Here is a 27,887-nt window from a genome sequence, read left to right on the forward strand (position 1 = left end):
CCTAATCCGATGAGACCGATGACCACGCTGTCTGGTCTCCTTCCCCAAAACCAACCAACCATCCAAACATTTCAGGCCGAAATTTCAGGGGAAACCTGTGTTGGTGATATCTAACGGCAACAGCAAATGGATCAGCATAGTCTCAGTTCCAGCTACTCTGCTACAACAGACTTCAGTCCTAAATAGCTAGTTTTTTTCTTTTGTTTTCTTTTACTTTTTGTCGAAGAGGTTATTATATTCATTCTCACGAAGAAACTGCCTCACACAAATCCATAACACGTGACACGTCAAGCGTAGTGGTGGAAGATGCATTGCTAAACCTCTCTGTAACAGCACGCACTACATGTTATTCTTACACTACACCTTATACGTCAACATTATGAGCGCGAAGACTTCCAATATTTCAGTGTTGAGTCACGAAACTGTGGTGTTACACTGAAAAGGTCTCGAGACGATCCTAAAATGGCCGATAATGGCCGACACCAATAATTATCTATATTAAACTGGCACTGTCGCTAATACAGCAATTTTCCTATAGCTGCAGCATCTCCCCACATAGAGCTACTGAGGATGGTGTACGTAACAACATTAGTTCAGTATTTACGTCATTTACAGATTAATAACATAGCTGTTACAAGTCGTATGTTTTTAGGTTGAGTAGTACATGTATGTATGTGTGGCGCAAGAAAATCACTGATGTCTACTTTCATACGCTCAATAGGTGAGGTATTGAGGTGTGGATGCGTGGAAGCGAAGCGGAAGGGCTATACTGCCTGGTATCGTTCACTTTGCAGCCCATCTACAGCCGTACAGATAATACCAGACAATAAAATTTGTGATATGTCTGTGGAAACACTGTTTAATGTGGAGAAAAAACAATCAAAGCACTGATGTGTGTACATATTAAGATACCACAATAAAAATGTTAGCACTTATAGCTAATAGGCCCTGAATATACGATTATAAAACTCTGTATTTCTCGACAGTATATACCGGTGCTGGACAAAAACGAATCCTGGCAGTTCCGCTGTTGTATTTGGCCTCAAACGGCAACTGCACAGTGTCCTAAATACTTTGTATCAGTCATGGCCAGAATAAATGTGAGTGCATTATGTCGGAGCTAAGTGAACTCCAGTGTGGGCGAATGGTTGGTGCCCACATGATGGGTGCTTCCGAACCAAAGTAGTCGAAGTGTTTGGTGTTTCAAGAGGTACCGTATCGAAGACTTATATCGCATAAAAGGAAAGTGGAAGAACATCATCCGCTAAGTCTCAATTTGGATGAAAGAGTGCATTGAAAGGTTGTGGCGGACAGTCACGAGAGTTGCAAAACTCACTGCGGAACTGAACATCATACTCATGAACCCTGTCGGTACCGAAAGCACATGAAGGAATCTGTTGTGTACATAGTTCCGCACAGTCAGCGCATACACAACTCTCCCACTAGAGCGCGCCCCGCTAAGCACAACAGCGCAGGCGCAGCGCTCGTCCGCCTCCGCACTATGAGATGGCCCTGCCTTAGAGACGGACCAAATTCTGCTTCCGCCGATCCGCGTATTAATATGTAACGCAGCCAATGAGATTGCTGTTAACATAGAACCTTTTTTCCTCGCAGATCACACTCACGCAGTTATACATGAACGCGCAAGGTATTATAACGAGTGTACAGACCTCCAATTAGTCAGTCTGCATTTGTCTGCTCTAGTCTGCATCGGTCTGCATTTATCTGCACCCAGTCCGTACCAGTCTACATTTGTCTGTACCAGTCTATAGTCAAGTTTCAGTCTGCACCTAAGAAGATTATCATATTCCTGCACATAGCCATGAAGATAAATGTATAGACACTTTGTCAAGTATCAGAGATATGTGAGAATAAGACTAACGTACCAAGACCAAAGGAACTTCAGATTGTCAATTGTAAATAGCATCCAGAATCAAGTTAAGTAATGTTTATGCTTGTTATTATTTTAATAAATGTGTGTGAAAATTAGTCAAGTTCTGTTTAAAGTTGGCCGCCGTCAATCTGATACTCTAAGCGTGCAAGTGGCATTTCTATCGTCTGACCTAACGGCAGAAGATAAACACGCCACAATATGACCACGAGACATATTGCTGACACTCTCCTACTTCGTTAGAGTGACAAGTCAAATAATTTGATGTTGTGTGTACTGAAGGTCTTACAGTACGCACACCACAGGATCCCTGGACTCACGGAGCAATAGCGTGAGCTGGAATTCCAAAACCACTCATCAGTGAAATTCTCCATAAACAGTCAGTCACAGTTATAAAAGAAAAGTAACGTCCACAGCTGCAACACTCGAAGAGAAAATGACCTTCGACTCAATTCCAAATACATAAATGGCTCAGAAAGTAATTCACTGTCAGCCACATAAATCTTTGATCATTTGCTCAATAGCACTAAACAGCCAGGTGGTAAAGTAATTCTTAAATCTAGCCTAATATAATTTGTTCCAATAACTGATTCTATTCCACATCCATTTAATGAAATACTGATAGTACGTTTAGTATTGTAACGTTTGGGTTCGTCTTAGAAGCTATTTCTGTGAGAAACAACGATATTTTCTGATGGAGTTAGGCAGCAAATACGCTCTCTCTTGAATTCACCTTGACGCTGTATTACATCACACAGTGACATGTACTGGAAAGGAGGGGTAGTGTGTACATTGCTGATTGGCTGAAACACGATAAATATTGGCTTAAAAGCAGATTACTCTAAAACTTAAATCAATATGAAGTAACTTTTCTGTAGCAATATTTGTACTGTATAGTTCAATAACCGCATCAACGCTAGTACAGTGGCATCTAGTGCAGGGACGTGATTCCTTAAACAAGCAATTAGTACATATAGACAATTTTTTACAAAGCAGTTCACAGTACATTTTGCTGAAACCCCAGCATTAATTGAGAGTCACTAGTCTATTATAATTTCGAAATGAGTAGACTGATGATGATACAGGCTATCACACCCTAGGATGAAATTTAAAAAAATGGTTCAAATGGCTCTGAGCACTATGGGACTTAGCTTCTGAGGTCATCAGTCCCCTAGAACCTGGAACTACTTAAACCTAAGAACATCACACACATCCATGCCCGAGGCAGGATTCGAACATGCGACCGTAGCGGTCGCTAGGTTCCAGACTGTAGCGCCTAGAACCGCTCGGCCGGCAATCTCAAGAGGCACAGTATCGAAGACTTATATCGTATACAGGGAAAGTGGAAGAACATCAAGCGCTAAGTCACAATTCGGATGAAACGGTGTGCTGAGAGTATGTGGCGGACGGTCACTGAAGACTACTGAGAACGAGAGTTGTAAAAGTCACTGCAGAACTCAAGTGTCGGAGTCCGGGACATGTCTGGCACGGAATACCAAAATATCAAAAGTGCAAGGACCGTGCTAAGACACGGAAACAGAATGAAGCATATGTAGATATGCCTGCCTCCGAATTAATACTAGAAACCTTCACATCTGGTCCATTCCACAACCACCAATGGAGCGCTACACAGTTGGTTCCCCCGTTTCTGAAACCAGAATAGCCAGCTCCACTTTGGCTCCGCTTAAGGAAAGGCATGTGTTCGATTGGTAGCTAATGAAGCACTAAGAAAAATTGTCTTGGAAATTAGACGAGAGGCTGTTTTCAATTTATGTGCCCTATAAGTTAAATTTCAGAGGCCATCCAATGGAACAGCGAGAAACCCAATTTCTGATAACCCCTCCTAGCTACCGGATGTGAGGAGTATACATAGTTAGTGACGTATCCTCATTCCGAGGAGTAACGAAACACGCTTTGAAGTCACTTCTGTTTCTTCAGTGACTAAATGTACACTTCTGATAAAGAATAACTCCACAAATTCATAATAGAAAATATCTGTCCTGGAGAATATTGCGATGGTCAAGGAAAAGTGTTCGGCAAGCTCCTAAGAGGCGAGCAACTAAGAGTTACCCGGACATAAAACCTGCGAAGCAGTTTCCTCGTGAGCGGCTGGTGGGAGCCCAGCGGCGCATGCAGCTCACGGCGAATACGTCGCAAGAACTCGGCGCGCAACGGCAGTGGCAACGGTCGTGGCAGGTGGGGTCCGTTGCGAAGACTTAAGCGATTCATGATCCGTCGGAGTCCGGGACATGTCTGGCACAGAATACCAAAATATCAGAAGTGCAAGGACCGTGCTAAGACACGGATACAGAACGAAGCAGCACTCGAAGTGGTTTGGCAGTGACCTTTGAACACGAGAAATAGGCACGTAAATCCGTATTATTGCTTTTCGAAATACTATTAGGGGATAATATTTTGCATTTACTCTGTATGGGTAGGTTCAAATGGCTCTGAGCACTGTGGGACTTAACATCTGAGGCCATCAGTCCCCTAGAACGTAGAACTACTGAAACCTAACTAACCTAAGGACATCACACACATCCATGCCCGAGGCAGGATTCGAACCTGCGACCGTAGTTGTCGCGCAGTTCCAGACTGAAGCGCCTAGAACCACTCAGCCACAGCGGCCGACTGTGCGTAGGTCTGGTAGTGTGTTGGTAAAGTGCATTGAAGGTCCGACCGGGTGGCTGTTATCAAGTGGAAATTACCTTCCCGATTACGTGTATCACACTTTGAATTTCAGCGTAAATAGGGTGTTCCTATTCTTCTTAATATTTGCTCTCATCCGTTATTTTGGGTGTGGTAAATAACTCCATATTTTTTCTTGTTTCATATGAAATAGAATCTGGTTTCGTCACGTGGTATTCTGTCGACTCATGTCTATTTATTATTACGTAGGAATCTGTGTGTGTGTGAACTGCTAGATTTAAATGCACTCGTAACTATACTTCTCGTTGACTGAATTTTCTGGTGTTGAGAAATGAGAAGGAGCGATCTGTTTTATTTGCTAAAAAAAACTTTCTAAAGGCAAGAGCGCGTAAATATTTCTTTATTTTTAACACCGAGTGACGACAGACTTCGCAGTTATCTTCAGGTATTCAAAATTTTTACTAGAAAACGTATTCATTGCGTAGGTTTTCAAAAAATTTTGAAGAACTGTTGATGCCAGCAAAGTCTGTCGAAATCGGTTGTAGAAAATAAAGAAATGACTCTGAGCACTATGGGACTTAACATCTGAGGTCATCAGTCCCCTAGAACGTAGAACTACTTAAACCTAACTAACCTAAGGACATCACACACAGCCGGCCGCGGTGGTCTCGCGGTTCTAGGCGCGCAGTCCGGAACCGTGCGACTGCTACGGTCGCAGGTTCGAATCCTGCCTCGGGCATGGATGTGTGTGATGTCCTTAGGTTAGTTAGGTTTAAGTAGTTCTAAGTTCTAGGGGACTGATGACCACAGCTGTTAAGTCCAATAGTGCTCAGAGCCATTTTGAACATCACACACATCCATGCCCGAGGCAGGATTCGAACCTGCAACCGTAGCGGTCTCGCGGTTCCAGACCGTAGCGCCTAGAACCGCACGGCCATTCCGGCCGGCAAAATAAAGAAATACTTATGCTATCTTTGCTTTACGAAGTTTTATATATATCGCTCGTATTCTGCCTAATTTTTGTTACCATCCGTTTTTGGTAGCGTTGCCAAAATGTACCGTTTGTACACTACTGGCCATTAAAATTGCTACACCATGAAGATGACGTCCTACAGACGCGAAATTTAACCGACAGAAACAAGATGATGTGATATGCAAATGATTAGCTTTTCAGAGCATTCACACAAGGTTGGCGACGTTGGCGACACCTACAACATGCTGACATGAGGAAAGTTTCCAACCGATTTCTCATACACAAATAGCAGTTGACCGTCGTTGCCTGGTGAAACATTGTTGTGATGCCTCGTGTAAGGAGGAGAAATGCGTACTCTCACGTTTCCGATTTTGATAAAGGTCAAAAAAAAAAATGGCTCTGAGCACTATGGGACTCAACTGCTGAGGTCATTAGTCCCCTAGAACTTAGAACTAGTTAAACCTAACTAACCTAAGGACATCACAAACATCCATGCCCGAGGCAGGATTCGAACCTGCGACCGTAGCGGTCTTGCGGTTCCAGACTGCAACGCCTTTAACCGCACGGCCACTTCGGCCGGCGATAAAGGTCAGATTGTAGCCTATCACGTTTGAGGTTTATCGTGTCGCGACATTGCTGCTCGCGTTGGTCGAGATCCAATGACTGTTAGCAGAATATGGAATCGGTGGGTTGAGGAGGGTAATACGGAACGCCGTGCTGGATCCCAACGACCTCGTATCACTAGTTGTCGAGATGACAGGCATCTTATACGCAAGGCTGTAAAGGATCGTGCAGCCACGTCTCGATCCCTGAGTCAACAGATGGGGACGTTTGAAAGACAACAACCATCTGCACGAACAGTTCGACGACGTTTCCAGCAGCATGGACTATCAGCTCGAAGACCACGGCTACGGTTACCCTTGACGCTGCATCACAGACAGGAGCGCCTTCGATGGTGTTCTCAACGACGAACCTGGGTGAAAGAATGGCAAAACGTCATATTTTCGGATGAATCCAGGTTCTGTTTACAGCATCATGATGGTCGCATCCGTGTTTGGTGACATCGCGGTGAACGCACATTTGAAGCGTGTATTCGTCATCGCCATTCTGGCGTATCACCCGGCGTGATGGTATGGGGTGGCATTCGTTACACGTCTCGGTCACCTCTTGTTCGCATTGACGGCACTTTGAACAGCGGACGCTACAATTCAGAGGTGTTACGACGCGTGGCTCTACCCTTCACTCGATCCCTGCGAAACCCTACATTTCAGCAGGATAATGCACTACCGCACGTTGCAGGTCCTGTACGGGCCTTCCTGGATACAGAAAATTTTCGACTGCTGCCCTGGCCAGCACATTCTCCAGAACTCTCACCAATTGAAAACGTCTGGTCAATGGCGGCCGAGCAACTAGCTCGTCACAATACACCAGTCACTACTCTTGATGAACTGTGGTATCGTGTGGAAGCTGCATGGGCAGCTGTACCTGTACACGCCATCCAGCTCTGTTTGACTCAACGCCCAGGCGTATCAAGGCCGTTATTACGGCCAGATGTGGTTGTTCTGGGTACTGATTTCTCAGGATCTATGCACCCAAATTGCGTGAAAATGTAATCACATGTCAGTTCTAGTATAATATATTTGTCCAATGAATACCCGTTTAGCGTCTGCATTTCCCTTTGGTGTAGCAATTTTAATGGCCAGTAGTGTAGAGCCTGTTAATAACTTGTGAAAACATTTGCGTAAGTGCTATCGCATTTTTAGCATTTGCAAGGAAGAATTGTATAGTCACCCAGACTAGAAAACATACAGGCTACTCATCTACACCCATACTCTGCAGAACACTGTGGTATGCATTGCACTTACTACCAGGAACACAACACCGTTCGAAATAGGATTAAAAAGTCATTCCATGGCAAGATATAATAAAGCCGAATACTAATATTGCCAAAACTTGTTAACATCGAGTTCCCCATTAAACGCGATAAAGTTCGGAAAAGGGACGCAAACATAAATGATGTACAACACGAGCATTATATTTACAATAACTTGAAATTCAGCAGTTCACACTCAGATTCGTAAGCAATGACAGATACACGTTATTCCATAAAACACCGTGTAACGAAAGCAGCTTCTGTTTTATATGGAACAAAAACAAACCTGAAATCATTTACCCCATCCAAAATTATGGATGCGAGAAGAACGCAATCAGAATACAAGTAACATACTTACAACGCACATAAAAGAGTACAACACGCACGATAAGTCGTAATCGGAAGCACATTGCACTGAAGCCAATTTCTGTTAATTGTGAAAAAAAAAAAAAAACATGAAAGACTACTAGTCAGCTACTAAGAAAGCGAGATTATGGATTGGCTAATAAGAAATCGAGATGGTCGATTGATAAACTTGCAACGCTCCGAGTGGCGTGGCTGTGAATCAAGAGTGTGTTGTGTCACTCTCGTGGTATCTGGATTCCTATGGGCGGAATGCGGGCCTGTCTAGCCGCTTGCGGATGGTCATGGTGCGGTACCGTGCGGACCTAAAATAATGCCCGCCGGTAGGGACGCTCTGTGCTGTGACTCACAGGCCACGTAGCACCGAAGATGAGGCCACCAGACGCTGTGGCAGCCGCTGGCAGCTCGACTGTGTACAGTGTACCGCCCCGTCTATTCACTAAAAACCTCGTAGGTGAGGCAGGGGCCGTACCTGGCTCATTAAACACAAGCGGACGTGTGACGGTCGGGCTATGCAGGGAGCAGCCCTGCATACACCGCAGTTAAGGCCTGGCCAGACAGAATCCGGCCTGCCGCTGCGACGGACGGCGCAGCGGGAGGCCGGGCCAGTCAGCGGCCAGGGACGACACACAGGCAACGGCAGTCCGGCCGGCCGCAGCGACTCTTGATGCGTGAGCTGTTACACTGTGGAAGGGGCCGAGCCCCATTATTAATCTTGCGTGCGTAGCGTGATTGTCTTGGCGTTAGACGATTTGGAAGCTTCATGCGGGACACGTTATCTTTGTACGAGTTATTTTTTTATTTTTATTTATTTTTTTTTTTTTTTTATTGCAGAAATGAGTAGCTTGGACTAGCGATGCGAAATGGCACCAAGAAGAGGAGATGTTGGGTGCACGACATTGATAACAAGAGAGAAAGCTTAGGAGAATACCGTCGTCTGTGTATTGATCGAGAGTCTGACGAATATAGGTTCTTCAAATATTTTCGTATGTCGCGAGAATGTTTCGAGGAAATGCATCGCCTGATAAAAAGGTAGCACCGAGAAGTGCACAACGAACTGGAGAAAGCCAAACTGATACAAGGCACACACAAGCCGTTTGTTTGAGGTAACTTTTACCGTTTGTGGCCTCTTTGTGCTTGAAATAGAAGTCATATAAATTATTCCATTTCAGTTTTGCTGTATCATATGAAAGGTTCGGCGGAAGAAAGTGCTATCCCACAACGTAGTTACGAGCGAAGTGATAAATTTATCTGCAGTGTTTACGAATACAGTAAACGATAGTAACATCTAGTTCCTTATGTCCCACTAGAGAGAACTTTCTACTTAATAGATTGTTTTGTTTCATTGTATTCATAGCATTGTATTGAATTTAAACAAACATATCTTTGGTCGTTAACTTATCTATTCGTTCTATCGGCATAATTGATTTTAATCTTTTCCAGATACTTGACTACAGGCGACAGTCACCAGACCATAGCTTTTTCTTTTCGGTTAGGACGTTCAACACTCTCAGATATTGTGAAACAAGTGTGCCAGACAATAAGGACTGTTCTACAGCCCAAGTATTTTCCTACTCCTACAACAGAGATGTGGAAGAAATCTGAAGAAGGATTTATAGAAAAGGGGGTTTCCGAACTGCCTTGGAAGCATAGACGGAAAGGCTGTCAGGTTAAAATGCCCGAAGGATAGTGGATCCCAGTTCTTCTGTTACATCAATTCTTTTCGCTAGTTCTCCTGGCGATCGTTGATCCATACTACCGAGTTGACAGTAGTTGATATTGGAAGTTATGGACGTCTCAGTGACAACACTGTTCAGCTTTCTATCAAGAGTATATCGAGGACAAATGTATTCTACCTCCAAATCAGGATCGCGTGTATCATACAAAAAGTTGTATTCTCTCACCTCCTCTACAAGTCTTTCTGTGTGCATGCACTACGAGCTGCAAGACAAAAACCTCCTCACGCCGCTGCTTCTAGTGTGACCACACAGCAGTTGAGTGCGCCAACAGAGGCAAGCAGCCGCTCCGGCTTGCGGCGAATCTGTAATCTGTGACAACCCGGTGGCGGCCGGTGCGGCAGACCGGCTGCCGGTGCGTCAAAGCCGCACTCAGTGTGACAGCCGCCATACAATAACGAGCGATTCAACAGTGCGGCCTGCCGGCTGCGGTTCAAGGCCACAGGCCGGACGATCAGGCCGCATTCTGTCTGGCCAGGCCTTCAGATAATAGCGCCGTGCGGCCTGGAGTCTCCCCGCAGTGATCGTTTCAGGCAATCAGTCACGTAAGTCTTTCGAGTTCGCTTTAGACAGTCTACATAGGACGCGCACCTGACGGCAACTCTCATGGAGAGAGGTCCCTTGGAGTGCCACACCCGGAACCGCTTACAGAGCATTTGTGTGAGTAGTATTTATTGGTCCTACACCAGGTTGCTCACCAGCCATTTTATAACTCAGGACTCAGGCTAAGAACTGAAATTACATTTCTGATTAATTATTTGACCTCTTGTACTCGTTGGTACAGAACTGCTCATATTCTGCCAGTACTAGAAGATATAACTTCACAATTATGAGTTGAGATAAGGGAGTTCCTATTAATTGCACTTCTGCAGTTCTCTTTGCTGTTGGTTAATGCCCAGTTCACTCACATCCTATTGGAGTGGCGGGGGGGGGGGGGGGGGGAGGGCGGGAGGGGAGGTAAAAATCAAGTAATCGGAAGAGGTAGACATTTAACATGATAGATATAATACTGCCAAAAAGTTACATCGAAATTTAACGAAAGTATCCAGCCGGCAACTGGCGGAGACCTTTTCAGATGGACATTTAGACATATCTAAAACCATTAAAAAGTCCGCCAGGAATTTATTTTAAAAGGCACAGATAATGATAGCCGAAGAAGATTATCCTAGTGTGGTATTTGTGCTGCTAGTAAGCCAGCCCAAAATAACAAGGTAGCTTGTTTAGGCAGTGGATAGGGCCATTCAGAAGATGTATGGAGATTCTGTAGGTCCACTACTTCGATCAAAACTCGGTAGTCGATAGAATTTTTAGGGTTCCGTGCCTCCGTCCGTAGAAACGCTTCAGTGTCAAAATTACAATTATATTAATAACTTCAGTTGCTGACGGGCGTTGATATATATCAACTGGGACAAGTGAAAATGTGTGCACCGACCGGGACTCGAACCCGAGACCTCCTGCTTACATGTAAAACGCTCTATCCATCATTTTTTTTTAATCTCATTTTTTTCGCTTTTGCTGGTCGCATCTGATCGAGGCGGACGTCGTAAGACACCCTTTTAAATTCGTTGTTGATCGATTAACTCAGTTTTTTTATTACAGAGGGCAACTGCCCCTCTGACAGAACACGCTGAGCTACCGTGTTGACTGGAATCGAACCCGGGCCCTTAGGACACAGATTCTGTCGTGATCCATCTGATCCACCGAGGGCACAGAGGATAGTGCGACTGCAGGAACTATCTCGCGCACGCTTCCCGCGGGACCCACATTCTCACCTTGTATGTCAACACACTACATTCGTAATGTCCCATCCCAACACACTTATTACTCGTGGAAGACATTCTTATCAAGTCCCGTAAGAGTTCGGCGAATGTGTGTGCACCCGCACAGAAGAAGAAGGTCATGGTCACTATTGCCTGAACTATATACTTTTATGGATATGGTGTCTGTTCTTTCGGTCATGTCCAAAAGAACAGACACCATATCCATATAAGAATACGCTTCATTGTCCGTCGCTGTCTGTCCATCTATCTACCCGGCTGATGAGAAACATTTTTCTCAGGAACGGGTTGACTCATCAAGTTCAAATTTGTGTTACATATTAAGGTCTATGGTCCCTTTGCAGTATGAAAATGTTAAGCTTTTGAGTCAATTCAGTGAAAATAGGCGGCCATTTATGTCACATATTTCGACACTCGAAAATTCATCCTTGAAAACCTTTAGGGTACTTCCCGTTCACCTAAGATCATGCAGTTTGACAGGGAGCAAGGTTTCACACTACAAGTAAAGGAAAAAATTTGAAAATTGTTGATCTGTAATTATATACCACGAAAAAATATTGTTTGCCGTTTTTCCTCAGTCTATCTATTTGTCTGTGTGTTAGGAACCTTTCTTCTCTTGAATAAATAGGATTACCAATTTCAAATTTACATCAGCTACAAAATCTATGGGCCATTGGCGGTGTAAAAGTTTTATGTTTCAAAGTCAGTACATTCAAAACACACGACCATTTGTGTCACGTATTTTGATACGCGATAAACTCACTCATCAAGACCCTATAAGGTATTTCCCGTTGCCCTAGAATCATAAAATTTGCAAAGATACACCGTTTCACACAACAAGGAAAGGAAAAAAATCCGAAAATGTTTAATTTGTACTTATGCCATACGAAAAGAATATTTTTTTAAATTTTTTATCTACCTGTCTCTCCGGTGGTTAAGACCTTTATCTTCTGGAACAGGTTGGCGTATCAATTTCAGATTTATGTCACATACAAAAATTTATGACCACTTAAGGATGGAAAATATTTAAGCTCCTAGGTCATTTCAGTCAAAAAGTTCGGCGATTTATGCCATATATTTTTATACTCGCAAGCTCTCTGATCTAAACCTGTAGGGTACTTCCAGTTGACGTAGAACCATGAAATTTGGCAAGAAGTAAGGTTTCACAGCACAAATAAAGCAGAAAGGTCTGAAAATTGTTAAATTGTAATTATACCACATAAAAATACCTTTCTGCTACTAGAACATGCATTGCATTCATCTTCCGTCAGAAACATAAGAGAGGAACATTACTGCACGCAAACGTAAAATGTAAGTTTTAGTCATGTTTTAGTAAGTAAATAAAAAAACATTTTATTAACTCAACGATATCTACATATATAAACCAAAGTCCCCTGCTCCCTTCTGTCTGCATGTTTGGGCTAGCCTTAGGAACTACTGTAGACATTTTGACACGGGCTCGGAATACGCGGGACCGATATCTTTCCAGTATCTATATCGAAACCAGGCAAAATTCGTTGAGATTCTCGATTAAGTTTGCGCGGAATCCTCAGTGCGCTAGTGCTATTCGCACTTGGCCAATCTTTTTTTTTTTTTTTCTCATTTTTGTGTTGATGCTTATATCCGTTTTGTATTGCTGCTACATACTAAGTGGTAAGGTGTTGGATTGGTAAGCAGGGCACATGGGCTGCGGGAGTAGAGTGCTGACCACATTCTGAGGATACAAAAATTTATTTTCACCACATTAATTAATACAGAGCACTGGTAACAACACAGTGATTTATTAGTATTTGCTAATGGTGGTGATCTACACCGATTATTCAATTGTATTAAAATAATGAGAATATTTCAAAAACTTTTAAAAGAAAACCAGCCTTATGACCCCAACTTTAAATTAATAAAGAAATTACTTCACACAAATATAACTTTAACATAACTACAGATCTCAGTTCACCAGTCAATTATCAGGCCTTGTGAATATGAAAAATAACTGTTTGTGAAAGCTATTAGGTTTCAAAAAATACTCAAATAGCAAGATCTCATAAATACATTAATTAACTATTATGGAAAACATTGGGCAATATGATGTTACGATAGTTACGATAGCCCGAAAGATCTACACAGCAATCAGCACATTCTCGACGTTCGGCGTTCACATCGGCCGCGCGTCTAAATTCCGTGCACCAAAGCTCAAGTGACAACAACAGGCAGGAGGGCGTGCTCACACCAATAACGGCTTCTAGAACACACAGACCCTGTATTAATAAATAGTTCACTAAAATACGAAAACCAACAGCCAAGCACTGGGTAGCGCAAAATGCAGAAAAAGATGTTAAATGTTGTAGTGTGACAACCGCAGTTACTATTAAAACAACAGTTCATAAGTCAATCTCTAATGACGTTAAATTTCATTTTATAAATTTATAAGCCACAACTAGTTCAAGGTGATAAAGACTAGACAATCCCTACACAACCTTAAATACCAAAGCACCGTTTGACGGCGCAAAACTGTTACTATTATATTTGCCAACCAAAAATAAGTTGGCAATTCCAGTTTAATGTGGTGGCTGAAGTTTTCTACAGAAAATAAACTTTGATTTATAAAGTTGACCATAAAACATATTATTCTTAGTATGTTAAGTGGTCAGTTTTATGAATCAGAGTTCATAATAATAAAAAATGGAATCGCCGAATATCGGCCACTCTTGTAATGCAACAGAACCTGGGCACAGCTCAGTTAGATGGACTTGCAGTACCAAGTATCCCGGACCCACGTCCAAGTGGTTTAAGGAATTACTAGCGAAAATAAAAATGGCTACACGGAACAATGACATCCAAAATTTCTGCCACCAAATGGCTCACCAATTAAAGTTAGTCCAGAAGCTCGCCGTTAACAGGCACGCTCTCCTCAGGATTCTAGATAGACACGACTCTCAAACAGGGCCTATGTTGACCGGTGACTGCTTCCGCACACCAGTTGGGTTCGTCACCAGACCCAGGCGCCCGAGTGTCAACACCATGCGTCCTCGCAGTACACCAAGCGCTGACTGGGTTCCCTCTGCCACCAACCGAGTCTCCGTCACTGCCCCGACCGTTCCTAAATGCAGGGCGCTAGCCAACCAGGACACCGCAAAGCGCATAACTTCGACAGAGAAACTATCCTGCCATGAGCATCGCAGGAAGTCACGGCTCGCTTAGATGATTCGGCTCAAGTGGCAGTACAATACTCACAAGGTATTTTTGAAACCTTATGACCATCTCTTTGTGTGGTAACTAATAACACTACATCTTTTACTACCCATAGTTTTAAACAGTTCTGTTTATGGATGAGAATTCAGCGTATTATCACAACCGCGCTTTACTGTCCAAATCTATCGTACGCTGGGTACGTTAATTGTAACCTGAGGTCTGTTGATATAGGAGATCGTAGCAGCGATCAGAGCGGTTCGGATCTGTCGTTTCCGTGGTTAAACATGGCGTTTCATACTGTCCGTCATGAAAGCCATGAGTTTGCTCTTCGGTTATCAGTAGCCATCCACTGTGTAACTTCTGGTCAGTTGTTGAAATTTCACCTGAGAGGAGCACTGCTCAACAGATGCTTACTCAGTGAAGAAAGGTTAAGAGATAAATTAAAAAAGCCCATCAAAGGGAAACTAAGAGGTAAAAACTGGAGCTGTAGCCGACCACCTACCGAGCTGGAGATGAAATTCTCCTGAGCAACTTTCAGGCGATTAGTGAATCCGCTGAAAGAATCATTAAATGCTTTTGCCGCAGTTCAAGTGTATTGATCTCCATACTGGAAGAGAAGTCAGAGCTCAAATCTGCCAATTAAAGTCGGCTGCTCGAAACTGATCTGGTTGTTTAGCGGCATCTGACCGTACCAGGGCACAGAGGGGCCGACAAGAGAGCGAGAGAGTGCGTGCGAAGGGTGGCACTGTTTTGTGTTTGGTACCACTCTGATTCAGTGAGCCACTGTTGACTTCTCTGGTAGAAACGGTGACAATTCGAGGGTCGGCTAGTTGACGAGGGAACTTGGCTTGTTAAATGCAGAGTGCGCAAGGTTAGACCGAGAGCAGTGAAGGCTCCCCTCTGTCCTGTCGAGTAGAGGATACACTTCGCATGTTTGAACGTGTGGCTCGCTGGTGTTGAAAGTGCAGAGCCGGCTGTGGACTCTTACAATAGTGACCCCAAGTAATGGTGATTTGCTTGTGCCTACAAAACGGATTGTCTGTCAGGTACCGTAAGCTCGAGCTTTGCTGTTTTGGCACTCGCATAGCCACAGAGGCTGAATGGTTTCCTTCCCTGGAGTCTTGTAACTTGTTGTGAGATATACTGCCCATTAGTAATCAGATTACAAGAAGCAATGACTGACGTTTTCGTTGCATGCGAGTGGGTGGAACTGTAGAATCAACTAAAAGACGATGTCATTCTCGGGTTTTATTGTATTAGCGTCATTTTTTCACAGCTAGTTTCATCCTTTTAGACCGTTTTCATGTGACTGTGATTCTGTACAAAATATGTTGTACTGCCTCCAAAAATACAGACGTAATGATGTGAATGCAAAAGTATTTACTTGCAGCAGAAAAGTATGTCTCGCTGAATTAAATGTCAATGTCTTCAAGTCGGTGTTTACTATTCCTCTCTTTTCACAGGTACTTTCTTGTTCATTTAACAGCTAGGCACTTAGAAAGACATTACAGTATACCGATCAAAAAGTAAATCTAGGAGGGGAATTAATGGAATTATAATCTCAAACACTGTGGCTGTAAATTTATGTGTGTAGCTGATGAAAGTTAAAAAAGTAAAAAATAAAATAGTACGGAAAATCAAATCAAATAAACATAAATATTAAAATGAATACTGATGTGAGATTAAATTTTGAATTTCATTTTATTGTAGATTTCTGATTGGTCATTAGCAGCATGTGGATGAAGTTATCAAGGAAATTTTTGTTCTGAATATATGGTCGGCCGTTATGAAGTGTATCAGGTTGACTTTTTAAAAGACTAAAAATTTCAATTTCCTCGTATTCATTTGCTTCCCTTTCCTAGCATAATGCAAAATTTGGAGCTTTTCGTTAATGTCTTTGGATGTATGATTGTTGTTTAGGAGATTTAGTGCAAAGGCGCTTTTACTGTTACCATTAGATTTTTTATGCTCCTTGAAACTTATCCGAAAGTTTCTACAAGTCCGTCCCATGAATACTCTGCCACAATAGCCGCATCCACTTTCGTAGATCTCTGTCTTATGAAAATGGTCTGTTGTTCAGATGATACGCCTTATAATATCACTAACATTGTTTTCAGTACCGAACACAATTTTGATATGTGTATTTTTAAAAGTAACCAAAACAAATAGAAAACACATATTTCAAGAAGTTGACATTTCAGTATGGAAGGTATAGTCGTCTATTGCAGGAAAATTTATTTAAAATACTTGGTGGAACATTTTTCCACGAAAAACAGAGATCTTTATAACTTTATAACTTATGTCAATAAACACAGCCGTGATCAAGGATAGTAAGGTCCGAAAATAATCTCTTAGAAGATTGAAACCAGTCATGTAAAAATAAAAATAAACAATGTAAATGAAATCACGACTGTGTCTGGTGAAACAAGTTATATTATTTGAAATACGTTTACATTCACGTCATTACATGTAGAATCAGTTTTTTTTATTTATAGTTTTTCATGAAATTTTAGGTACAGTTTTGATTTATCACTTATTGTTGTGTCTCTAATACTGAACTGTTTCTGGTAATCTGTTGAGCAAAGGCAGATTTTTATGTCAGTTATATACACTCGCGGTTATTTACCGTTTAGATAAAATTACGATATTAATACGCCAAATGGAACCTGTTCATGTTTCATAGCAACATGGTTTTAAGCAAGACTGTCTTAGGTCCAAGCCAAAAATCAACGTAGTTCATTGTAAAGAGAGAAGCTGTGTTTTCGACAATGATCTTGTAAGTATTGTGTTTAAACGGCTGTTAATCTCCTTAAATTCCTAAGAGGTGGAGAAGTGAAATCATGTTGCTTGTGAGCTTTGTTGGTGGATTTTTTTAAATTCAGTTATTCTTCTCCTTAATCAGATTACTACAGCTCAAGAGAAAGGTGTCTCCTGTGATACTCCATGGAGCGCTCTTAAGTTATGTGTTACGTTTCTAATCGTTGAATTAATAAATGTACAATGTTTTTGATCGTCAACTCTGTATCAGTGAATCTGAATCAGTCGATAACTTCCTTTCATCCTACTGCCCATTTACCTCACAGATCGAAACTCGTAAATCCCTGTAACTGCATACATACAGCACGCATGAACGCTGTTAGCACGGAAGCTACCACCTACGACACGATTTCTTTCTCCTGAAATTTCCAAAACAAAAGGAGATTCAGGAAGTGGCAATATTGACATTTGGCTGGCAAGCCGCAACGCTAGAGGCGCCGTGGACACACGGGAGTGTTTTGATTTACGACCCAACAGAAGAGAAAGTAGCCCAGCGACCGTGTTGTCCGCAGGGACTTCAGCTGACGTGCTCTCTGGAAACGTCATCGCCGGCGGCGACAGACAAATAAAGACGTTTCCGCCCCTCTTCGGGAATCGGGTCAGCCCAGCGAGCCAACTTCCTGCCAACTCCATTGCTGACGCTGATTCTATTCTTGTAGCAATTTCCCGCCACCGCTGAACAGCTCGCTCCGATGTGCAGCTGCTCGTCCAGTCTATCTCTGAGATGAAATCCCTTTACGCAGAAAACGGCAGCAGGATGTTGGCCTCGCACAGCCACGTACGCAAGTGTTGAAATTCGTGAAATCTGATTCCCAGCTCACATGCATACTCCTGTACAGTACCAAATTTGCAAGTGGCAAACAAATAACCATAGTTTTCTAAAGTATTTCGATGTGTCTAAGAAATAAAGTTTATACTCTGCATGCACTGCCAGTTTTGATTTGCAGCGGGGAGTCCTGTGCTTGAAAGGCGAATACTATTCCCAAATTGAATAGTGGAAACATTTCCTTCAGGAAAAGCTTGAAGGGAGATAAATTTAAACAAATTTACTAAGTAGGAGAGTGGGAGAGAATACGTAGGTTTGGATGTAGCAGGTAAACTCTTTACTAGATCACAAGAGATTAGAACTGATCGAGACAAACCTCTACATCTTATAAAATTTTTATGTATATCTTTACCTTTTAATGTGTGTACATATCCTTCTAAACTACTGGATCAATTTCAACCAAATTTGACTTACATATCACTTATTATCTGGGAAGAAGCAGTGGGACATAAGAACCTCCAGCCTCTCAAGGGGCCGGGGCGTAAAACGAAGTGTGATGTACTGCTCGCAAATACTCCGACTATATTCATGCAGTATTTTAGAATGAGAACACTAAGAGCCTTGCAACAAATTTTGTGTATAATTTGAAACTTACACTAAACTTTTTATCGCTGAAACCCCCACAATTATAAAAGGAGAAAAGTTTGTCGCTTAGTACCAGGTGGTTATGACCGAAGTGCAGCTACTCACAGAGACCCAGTGTGGACTGTAATTATCGCATGGCAGCGAAAGTCGGGGGATTATCTAACGCATCAATGTGAAATAGTTTTACGCTCGAAAAAAAATTAGTTGCAATTTTGGCCACCAGTTGCAAATATGACAATGTGAATGCAGGAAAGACGTATAGAAATAGACACATTAAAAAAAGTTTTGCATCACCTCAGTTGCGAGAGTTCCAGAACTTGTACAGAAGATTGGAATAAAGATCAACATAAACATCATTTCCGCCCTTTTTATTGCTCATGAACACCACACATTGCATGTTGTCCCACCATACAGCGAGACCTTCAAAGGTCGTGGTCCAGATCGTTGCACACACCGGTACCTCTCATACCCAGTATCACGTCCTCTTGCATTGATGCATGGCTGTATTCGTCGTGGCATACTATCCACAAGGCACTGTTGGTCCAGATTGACACACTCCCCAACGGCGATTCGGTATATATCCCACAGAGTGGTTGATAGGTCACGTCGTCCATAAACAGCGCTTTTCAATCAATCCCAGGCATGTTCGATGGGGTTTATGTCTGGAGAACATGCTGGCTACACTAGTCGAGCGATGTCGTTATCCTGAAGGAATTCATTCACAAGAAATGCACGATGGGGGTGCGAATTGTCATCCATGAAGACGAATGCCTCGGTAATATGCTGCCGACATGGTTGCACAATCGTTCGGAGAATGGCATTTACGTATTTTACAGCCGTTACGGCGCCTTCCTTGACGACCAGCGGCGTACGTCGGCCCCACATAATGCCATCCCAAACAGCAGGTAACCTCCACCTTGCTGCACTCGCTGGACAGTGTGTCTAAGGCGTTCAGCCTGACCAGGTTGCCTACAAACACGTCTCTGACGATTGTCTGGTTAAAGGCATATGCGACACTCATCGGTGAAGAGATGCGCATCATACAGCCTATTGCGCACAGTTTGAGTCGTAACACGACGTCCTGTGGCTGCACGAAAATAATCATTCAACATGGTGCCGTTGCTTTCAGGGTTCCTCTGAGCCATAATCCGTAGGTAGCGTTCATCCAATGCAGTAGTACCCTTGGGCGGCCTGAGCGAGGCATGTCATCGGCAGTTCCTGTCTCTCTGAACCTCCTGCATTTCCGAACAACATCGCTTGGGTTCACTCCGAGACGCCTGCACACATCCCTTGTTGAGAGCCCTTCCTGTCAAAAAGTAATAATGAGGACGCGATCGAATCGCGGTATTGACCGTCTAGGCATGTTTTTTTTTTTTTTTTTTGGTTTAGGGCGCAAAACTGCTATGGTCATTAGCGCCCGGTCCGTGACTTAGGAAACAGTAAAAAACATAAAATGTAAACCAGCAGCAATGGGAACGAAACTCAAAAAATTGGAGAAACTAAGCAGAAGGAAGGCTTAAAAATCCACTACAGAAACGGGTTGGTTGTCCCCCAAAAAAGCTTCAAATGACTGACGTCATTTCACTAGCACTAATAAACTCGAGAACGCGATCGGCCGAGCGCGTGTCATCTGCTAAAATTGACGATATATCAGGCGACAGCTGTAGACGGGCGCGTAACGGAGTAAAATAGGGGCACTCAATTAAAAGGTGTCTTACCGACCACAGCTGAGAGCAGTGGGGACAGAGTGGGGGAGGATCGCCGCTTAAAAGATGTCGATGGCTAAAACGACAGTGCCCTATCCGGAGCCGAGTTAAAATTACCTCCTCCCGACGACACGTTCAGGAGGAAGAGGTCCAAGCACAAGGAAGAGCTTTCACGTCCCGCAATTTATTATGGGGAAGTGTCGACCAATGTGCGTGCCATAAAAGAACAACACGACGACATAAAACGCTCCGTAGATCGGCGAAGGGAATCGTGCGAATAGCTGGCCGAAGAAGAGAGACTGCAGCCTTGGCCGCCATATCGGCCGCCTCATTTCCATATATACCAACGTGTCCCGGGAGCCAGAGGAACGCCACCGAGACGCCCCCCAGGTGGAGCAAGCGCAGACAGTCCTGAATCCGGTGGACCAGAGGGTGGACAGGGTAAAGAGCTTGGAGACGGAGGAGAGAGCTGAGAGAATCTGAGCAGATAACATACTGTATCCACTGATGGCGGCGGATGTAGTGGACAGCCTGGAGAACAGCATAAAGCTCCGCAGTATACAGCGAACACTGGTCGGGAAGCCGAAATTGATTTGGGGTGTCTCCAACAATATAGGCACTCCCTACACCAAACGATGTTTTTGAGCCATCAGTGTAAATAAATGTGGCTTCCGTCATTTGTGCACATAGAGCAGAAAATGCCCGACGATAAACAAGTGAAGGGGTACCATCCTTGGGAAACTGACAAAGGTCACGGAGCAGGCAGATCCGGGGACGGAGCCAGGGCGGTGCTGTACCCCAAGTTGTCAAGAAGGTTTTAAGAAAGCGGAAGGAAAGAGAATGGAGCAGTTGACGGAAGCGGACTCCCGGTGGTAGTAGGGAGGAGGGGCCGCCTGCATACCCTACATCAAAGAAGGCGTCGAAAAAAATGTCATGGGCTGGATTAGCAGGCATGGAAGACAGATGGCTAGCATAACGACTCAGAAGGACTGCTCGCCGATTGGACAGCGGAGGTTCAGCAGTCTCAGCATAAAGGCTTTCCACAGGGCTGATGTAAAAAGTTCCAGAAACTAAACGTAATCCACGGTGGTGGATAGAGTCGAGACGCCGAAGAATAGACGTCCGAGCAGAGGAGTAAACTATGCTTCCATAGTCCAATTTCGAGCGCACTAAGGCGCGATAGAGGCGGAGAAGGACCACTCGGTCCGCTCCCCAGGAGGTACCATTCAGGACACGGAGGGTGTTGAGGGATCGCAGACAGCGAGCCGAAAGATAGGAAACGTGGGAGGACCAGCACAGTTTTCTGTCAAACATAAGACCCAAGAATTTAGCGACGTCCGAAAACGGAAGGATGACAGGTCCTAGATGTAAGGAGGGTGGAAGAAACTCCTTACGTCGCCAAAAATTAACACAAACGGTCTTACTGGGAGAAAAACGGAAGCCGGTTTCGATGCTCCAAGAGTGGAGGCGATCGAGACAACCTTGAAGACGTCGTTCAAGAAGGCTGGTCCGTTGAGAGCTGTAGTAGATCGCAAAATCGTCCACAAAGAGGGAGCCCGAGACATCAGGAAGGAGACAATCCATAATTGGATTTATGGCAATGGCAAACAGTACAATACCCAGCACGGAGCCCTGGGGTACCCCGTTTTCTTGGGAGGAAGTACGGGAGAGAGTAGTGTTCACCCGCACTCTAAATGTGCGCTCTGCCATAAATTCGCGAAGAAAAAGGGGCAGCCGACCTCGAAAGCCCCAAGAGAACAGTGTGCGGAGGATGCCTGTCCTCCAACAGGTATCGTATGCTCTCTCCAGATCAAAAAATATTGCTACTGTTTGGCGTTTCCGGAGAAAATTGTTCATGATATAAGTGGAGAGAGCAACAAGATGATCAACTGCAGAACGATGTTTTCGGAATCCGCATTGAGCAGGTGTTAAAAGACTTCGGGACTCCAGCCACCAAGCTGAACGGCAATTCACCATACGCTCCAAAACCTTACATACACTACTCGTGAGAGAAATGGGGCGATAGCTAGAGGGGAGATGTTTGTCCTTTCCAGGTTTCGGAACAGGAACGACGATAGCTTCCCGCCATCGTCTGGGAAAAGTACTGTCAGTCCAAATTCGATTATAAAGGCGAAGGAGGTAAAGCAGACTATGGGTTGGTAAATGCAGCAACATTTGGACGTGGATACCATCCGGTCCTGGGGCGGAGGAGCGAGAAGAAGAGAGTGCATGTTGGAGTTCCCGCATGGAGAAAACAGTATTGTAGCTTTCGCGATTTTGAGAGGAGAAAGCAGGAGGTCGCACTTCCGTTGCGCGTTTCTTCGGGAGAAACGCTGGCGGGTAATTTGAAGAGCTCGAAATCTCAGCAAAGTGCTGACCCAATGAGTTAGAAATTGCGACGGGGTCCACTAATGTATCATGCGCGACAGTGAGCCCAGAGACTGGGGAGAAACAAGGCGCGCCTGATAACCGTCGAAGCCGACTCCAAACTTCCGAGGAGGAAATGAAGGTGTTAAATGAGCTAATAAAGAATTTCCAGCTTGCCTTCTTGCTATCGCGGATGACGCGACGGCATCGCGCACGAAACTGCTTATAGCGGATACAGTTGGCCAAAGTAGGATGGTGGCGGAAAACGTGAAGAGCACGTCGCCGCTCACGTATTGCGTCACGGCACGCCTCGTTCCACCAAGGAACTGGGGGGCGCCGGGGCAATTCGGAGGTGCGTGGTATTGAACGTTCCGCAGCTGTAAGAGTAGCGTCGGTAAATGTGTGACCTCATCGTCGACGCTGGGAAAGTGACGGTCATCGAATGTCGCTAGAGACGAAAAAAGTGTCCAATCGGCTTGGGCAAACTTCCAGCGTCGCGGGCGCATATATGGCAGTTGAGGCTGCAGTCTAAGGACACATGGAAAGTGGTCACTCGAGTGTGTATCGTCAAGGGCGAACCATTCGAAGCGCCGAGCTAGCGGAACACTACCGACCGAAAGGTCCAAGTGAGAGAAATTTGTCGCGGAGGCAGACAAAAATGTAGGGACCCCAGTGTTGAGGCAAACTAGATCTGCTTGGTGGAAACGTCTAGCAATAGTGAGCCACGCGGACAAGGATGTGGAGATCCCCAAAGCGGGTGGTGGGCATTGAAGTCCCCAACCAGTAAATAGGGGGGTTGAAGCTGACCAAGAAGATGAAGGAGATCAGTTCGTGCCATTGGTGTGGACGATGGAATGTATACAGTACAAAGAGAAAAGGTATATCCAGAAAGGGAAAGACAGATAGCGACAGCTTGGAAGGAAGTGTTTAAGTGGATTGGGTGATACTGGAGAGTATTATGGAGAAGAATCATGAGTCCTCCATGGGCTGGAGTGCCTTCAACAGAAGGGAGATCAAATCGGACGGACTGAAAATGGGGGAGAACAAAGCGGTCATGGGGACGCAGCTTAGTTTCCTGAAGACAGAAGATGACCAGCGAGTAGGAACGTAAGAGGATCGACAATTCATCCCGATTGGCTCGAATGCCACGGATATTCCAGTGGATAATGGACATAGGGTGAACAGAAAATGGAGGAATGTGATCAAGGTTGCTGTCAACTCATCGACTGCTCAGAACTTGCGACCGACAGCATGGAATGGCATTCAGCCGAAGGCAGAAGATCCTGATCCATAGGTTGTTCTGGAGCAGCTGCTGCCACCAGCGATCGGCCGGTTGATCGGCCGCCAGCAGTGCGCCTCGGCGACACAGAAGACGGCCGAGGGCGATTTCCGCCATGTGGTGCTGTAGATGGGACACGCCTTGGCGGAGAAGGAGATGAACTGGGTTTCTTAGTAGCCTTCTTGGAAATATGATGTTTAGAAGGAGGTGGAACCGATGGTTGTGAAGTTGGGGTACGTAAAAAATTTTCACGAGTATGCTCTTTTTTTGAAAAGGCAGGCGAAAGTGGTGAGGTTGAACGGGCGATCTTTGCGCTGGCCGATCTGACGACCATGGCACTATAGGTGAGGTCGCAAGTCTGCGTGGCCACCTCCTTTGTTGGCCGAGGAGAAGCAAGGACAGTGCTGTATTTCCTGTCTGAGGCACGGTGGGCTGTCGAGTGGCGAATAATTTTCGAGCAGCAAAGGTCGACACCTTTTCCTTCACTCTGATTTCCTGGATGAGCTTTTCGTCTTTAAAAACGGGGCAATCTCGAGAGGAAGCAGCGTGGTCACCCATACAGTTGACGCAGTGCGGGGACGGAGGTGGATAAGCACCCTCATGGGCATCCTTGCCACACATAACACATTTGGCCAGATTGGAACAGGACTGGCTGGTGTGATTGAACCGCTGACACCGGTAGCAACGCGTAGGGTTTGGGACGTATGGGCGAACGGAAATTATCTCATAGACTGTTAAGATTTTCAATGGGAGTTGAATTTTGTCAAATGTCAAGAAGACAGCGCAGGTTGGGATGATGTTCGTGTCAACCCTTTTCGTAACTCTATGAACAGCCGTTACGCCCTGGTCAGACAGGCAGTGCTGAATTTCTTCATCAGACAATCCATCGAGGGAGCGTGTATAAACGACTCCACATGAGGAATTTAAAGTGCGGTGCACTTCAACCCGGACAGGGAAGGTGTGGAGCAGTGAAGTACGCAGCAATTTTTGTGCCTGGAGGGCACTGACTGTTTCTAACAACAAGGTGCCATTCCATAATCTGGAACAAGACTTTACAGGACCTGCAATTGCGTCGACACCCTTCTGAATAATGAAAGGGTTGACCGTGGAGAAGTCGTGACCTTCGTCAGACCGAGAAACAACAAGGAACTGTGGCAACGATGGAAGAACTGTCTGTGGCTGAGACTCAGTGAACTTACGCTTGTGAGCAGACATAGTGGAAGATGAGGAAACCATTGCGGAAGAATCCCACATGATTACCGGCGTCTCCGATGGCGCGCTCCTCCCTTGTGGGGGCCCTCTCTGAGGGCACTCCCGCCTTAGGTGATTGTTCACACCTCAGGTCACACCTCCCGACAAACGGACGGAGGGACCAATCGGCACTTTCGGAAGGTATCAGCTCGGGTAATCACCCCTCCCTGGGCCTGGCCGTTACCAGGGGATACGCACGTGTCCTACCTGTCTACCAGGGGCGGGGAATTACGCGTTACCTCGTCACCGGCTACGCACAAAAATGCGTGGGTCGGCCTTCAGACACGCACAGGGAGGAAGAAAGGGAAAGAGAAAAACAAAGAAAGGGAAAGGAAAGAAGAGAGGTCTCAAACGCCGCAGCGGAGAAAGGGTAAAGAGAAGAGGTAAGGAAAAGAGATGGACAAAGGATGGATGAAGACATACAAGCAGAGAAGGCGAAGAATGCGTTACATTTACGAGCGTCCGTCTCAGGACGTAGGCACAAACCATACTCCCAGAGGGGGATAAAGGGAAGGAAAGAGCAAGAGGTGAGGGGAGGGGGGGGGGGCGAAGATGGGGGATAGGGAAGGATGCGGAAAAGGAAGGTATGCAGCCCGGAAAGGAAGGAGGGCCACATTAGCTCGGGGTCCCGTGCTTGCTACACACGTATCCACAAAAGAGCTGTGGACCCGTTGGACCCCCCTACGTCTTATAGGCGCTGTTCGTGCATGGTTGTTTACATCTTTGGGCGGGTTTATTGACATCTCTGAACAGTCAAAGGGAGTGGTCTATGATGCAACATCCACAGTCAACGTCTGTCTTGTGGAATTCTGGGAACCGGGCTGAAGCAAAACTTTTTTTGTGTGTGTATTTCCGTATGTAATTGATTACGTAACAGAAAAAGTCAAACAAGTGAGAAAGACGTAATGTATTATTAACTGCCGCTTACATCATTTGTTCAAGATGAGCACCGGAGTCATTGAAGAGACGCTGTATCCGTAAAACGACGTAATCAATAGTTGCTCACAGCGTTTCCTGTAGAATCAGAGCAATGTTTTCCTGAGTACTGGCCTTCAGATCAAGTAGACGCCGAACGTGTTCGCCAGAGCCAAAAAGTCGCATGGATCAGGTGATCTTGTAGGTCATGCATCTAAAAAACTTTAAAGATAACAGTCTCGTGAGAGTGTGCAATAGGTACATCTTGCGTGGAAACAACGGTTTCCACAAAGCTGCACTCTTCCAAAGCAGGAATAGCATGGTGTGAAGTACAAGGAGGTCTGGGCAACGTGCAGAGGATAAGCCTGAAAGGCCATCTGGATGTATTCTCTTTAAACAAGAACGGACCAAGAATAAACGTGCTTGTGCATCCACACCACGCAGTCACATACTGCTACCGCAAATACTCTCAGTGCACAACATGCCGTTTAACAGTGCCCCAAACTCGGCAGTTCTGTGTGAAATGTGCCTCGACACTCCAGATACTCCACAGAATAGCACCCGGCCAAATCTCAACATCGATCTGTGGCAAAAACCGAAAAGCAAATTCAGAGAGTTGCTACGGATCATGAGGTTTCAATTGCTACACCATCTTGGTCTTGTATGGGTACCAGTGTAGAATAGCCAACAAAACTTTCCGTACTGTTGACCATGCGATGGACAACTCTCGCGACACTGCACGAGTACTAGCACTACCAGCGACAAGCGCTAAATGGTCAGTTACAGCAAACGCAACCTCGGCAATAACTTACCCCGGGGCAGGACGCCTTCCTCTTCCAGGTACCATACCAAATTCACTAGTGTTTTCGAAATTAATTATCGACTTCCTCAAACCATTTAACGACATCGCACCTCTTTTCAGATCTTTTAGTAGACGGTACCCTCTCAATGCAGCACCGTAATTGATGTCGTCCATACAAAACAGTTTCACTTGGAACACAAAAAAATGTTCGAATGTGTGTGAAATCTTATGGGACTTAACTGCTAAGGTCATCAGTCCCTAAGCTTACACACTACTTAACCTAAATTATCCTAAGGAGAAACACACACACCCAAGCCCCAGGGAGAACTCGAACCTCCGCCGGGATCAGCCGCACAGTCCATGACTGCAGTGCCCTAGACCGCTCGGCTAATCACGCGTGGCACTTAGAACACACATTTCTCTTGTAAGTATCCATAACCTGCAATCATGCTATGGCTTGTCAAATGTCAGCGTTGGTATAATAACGTCACACAATGAGCATACAGGGTCAGATCTGCAACTGACAGACAAAACTGGAACTAATTTTTTCCCAGAGTAAATCAATCCCGCATCAACGCGTTAGCATATCTGCCTAGTTTCGTTGCCATATGATAATTACAGCCTACAATGGACCTCCATGAATAGCTGCACTTTAATTATAACCACTATCTACGTTTTTTCTTTCTCGTAGTAAACCTGTCGCATGAGGTACGAAGGTTTGATTTATTATTTCTTTACTACTAATCTTATTCAGAACACATTTTTAGGACCGACATATACCAATAAAAGTATCTGCAAAATTTATATCATTGTACGGCACATAGGTCAGGAGATATGACGTCATTAACACTGGTATGCATGGAAATCTGTCGCATTGGACATAACGT

This window comes from Schistocerca americana, chromosome 5 (assembly GCF_021461395.2).
Source record: "Schistocerca americana isolate TAMUIC-IGC-003095 chromosome 5, iqSchAmer2.1, whole genome shotgun sequence".
In the NCBI taxonomy this organism is placed as follows: Eukaryota; Metazoa; Arthropoda; class Insecta; order Orthoptera; family Acrididae; genus Schistocerca; species Schistocerca americana.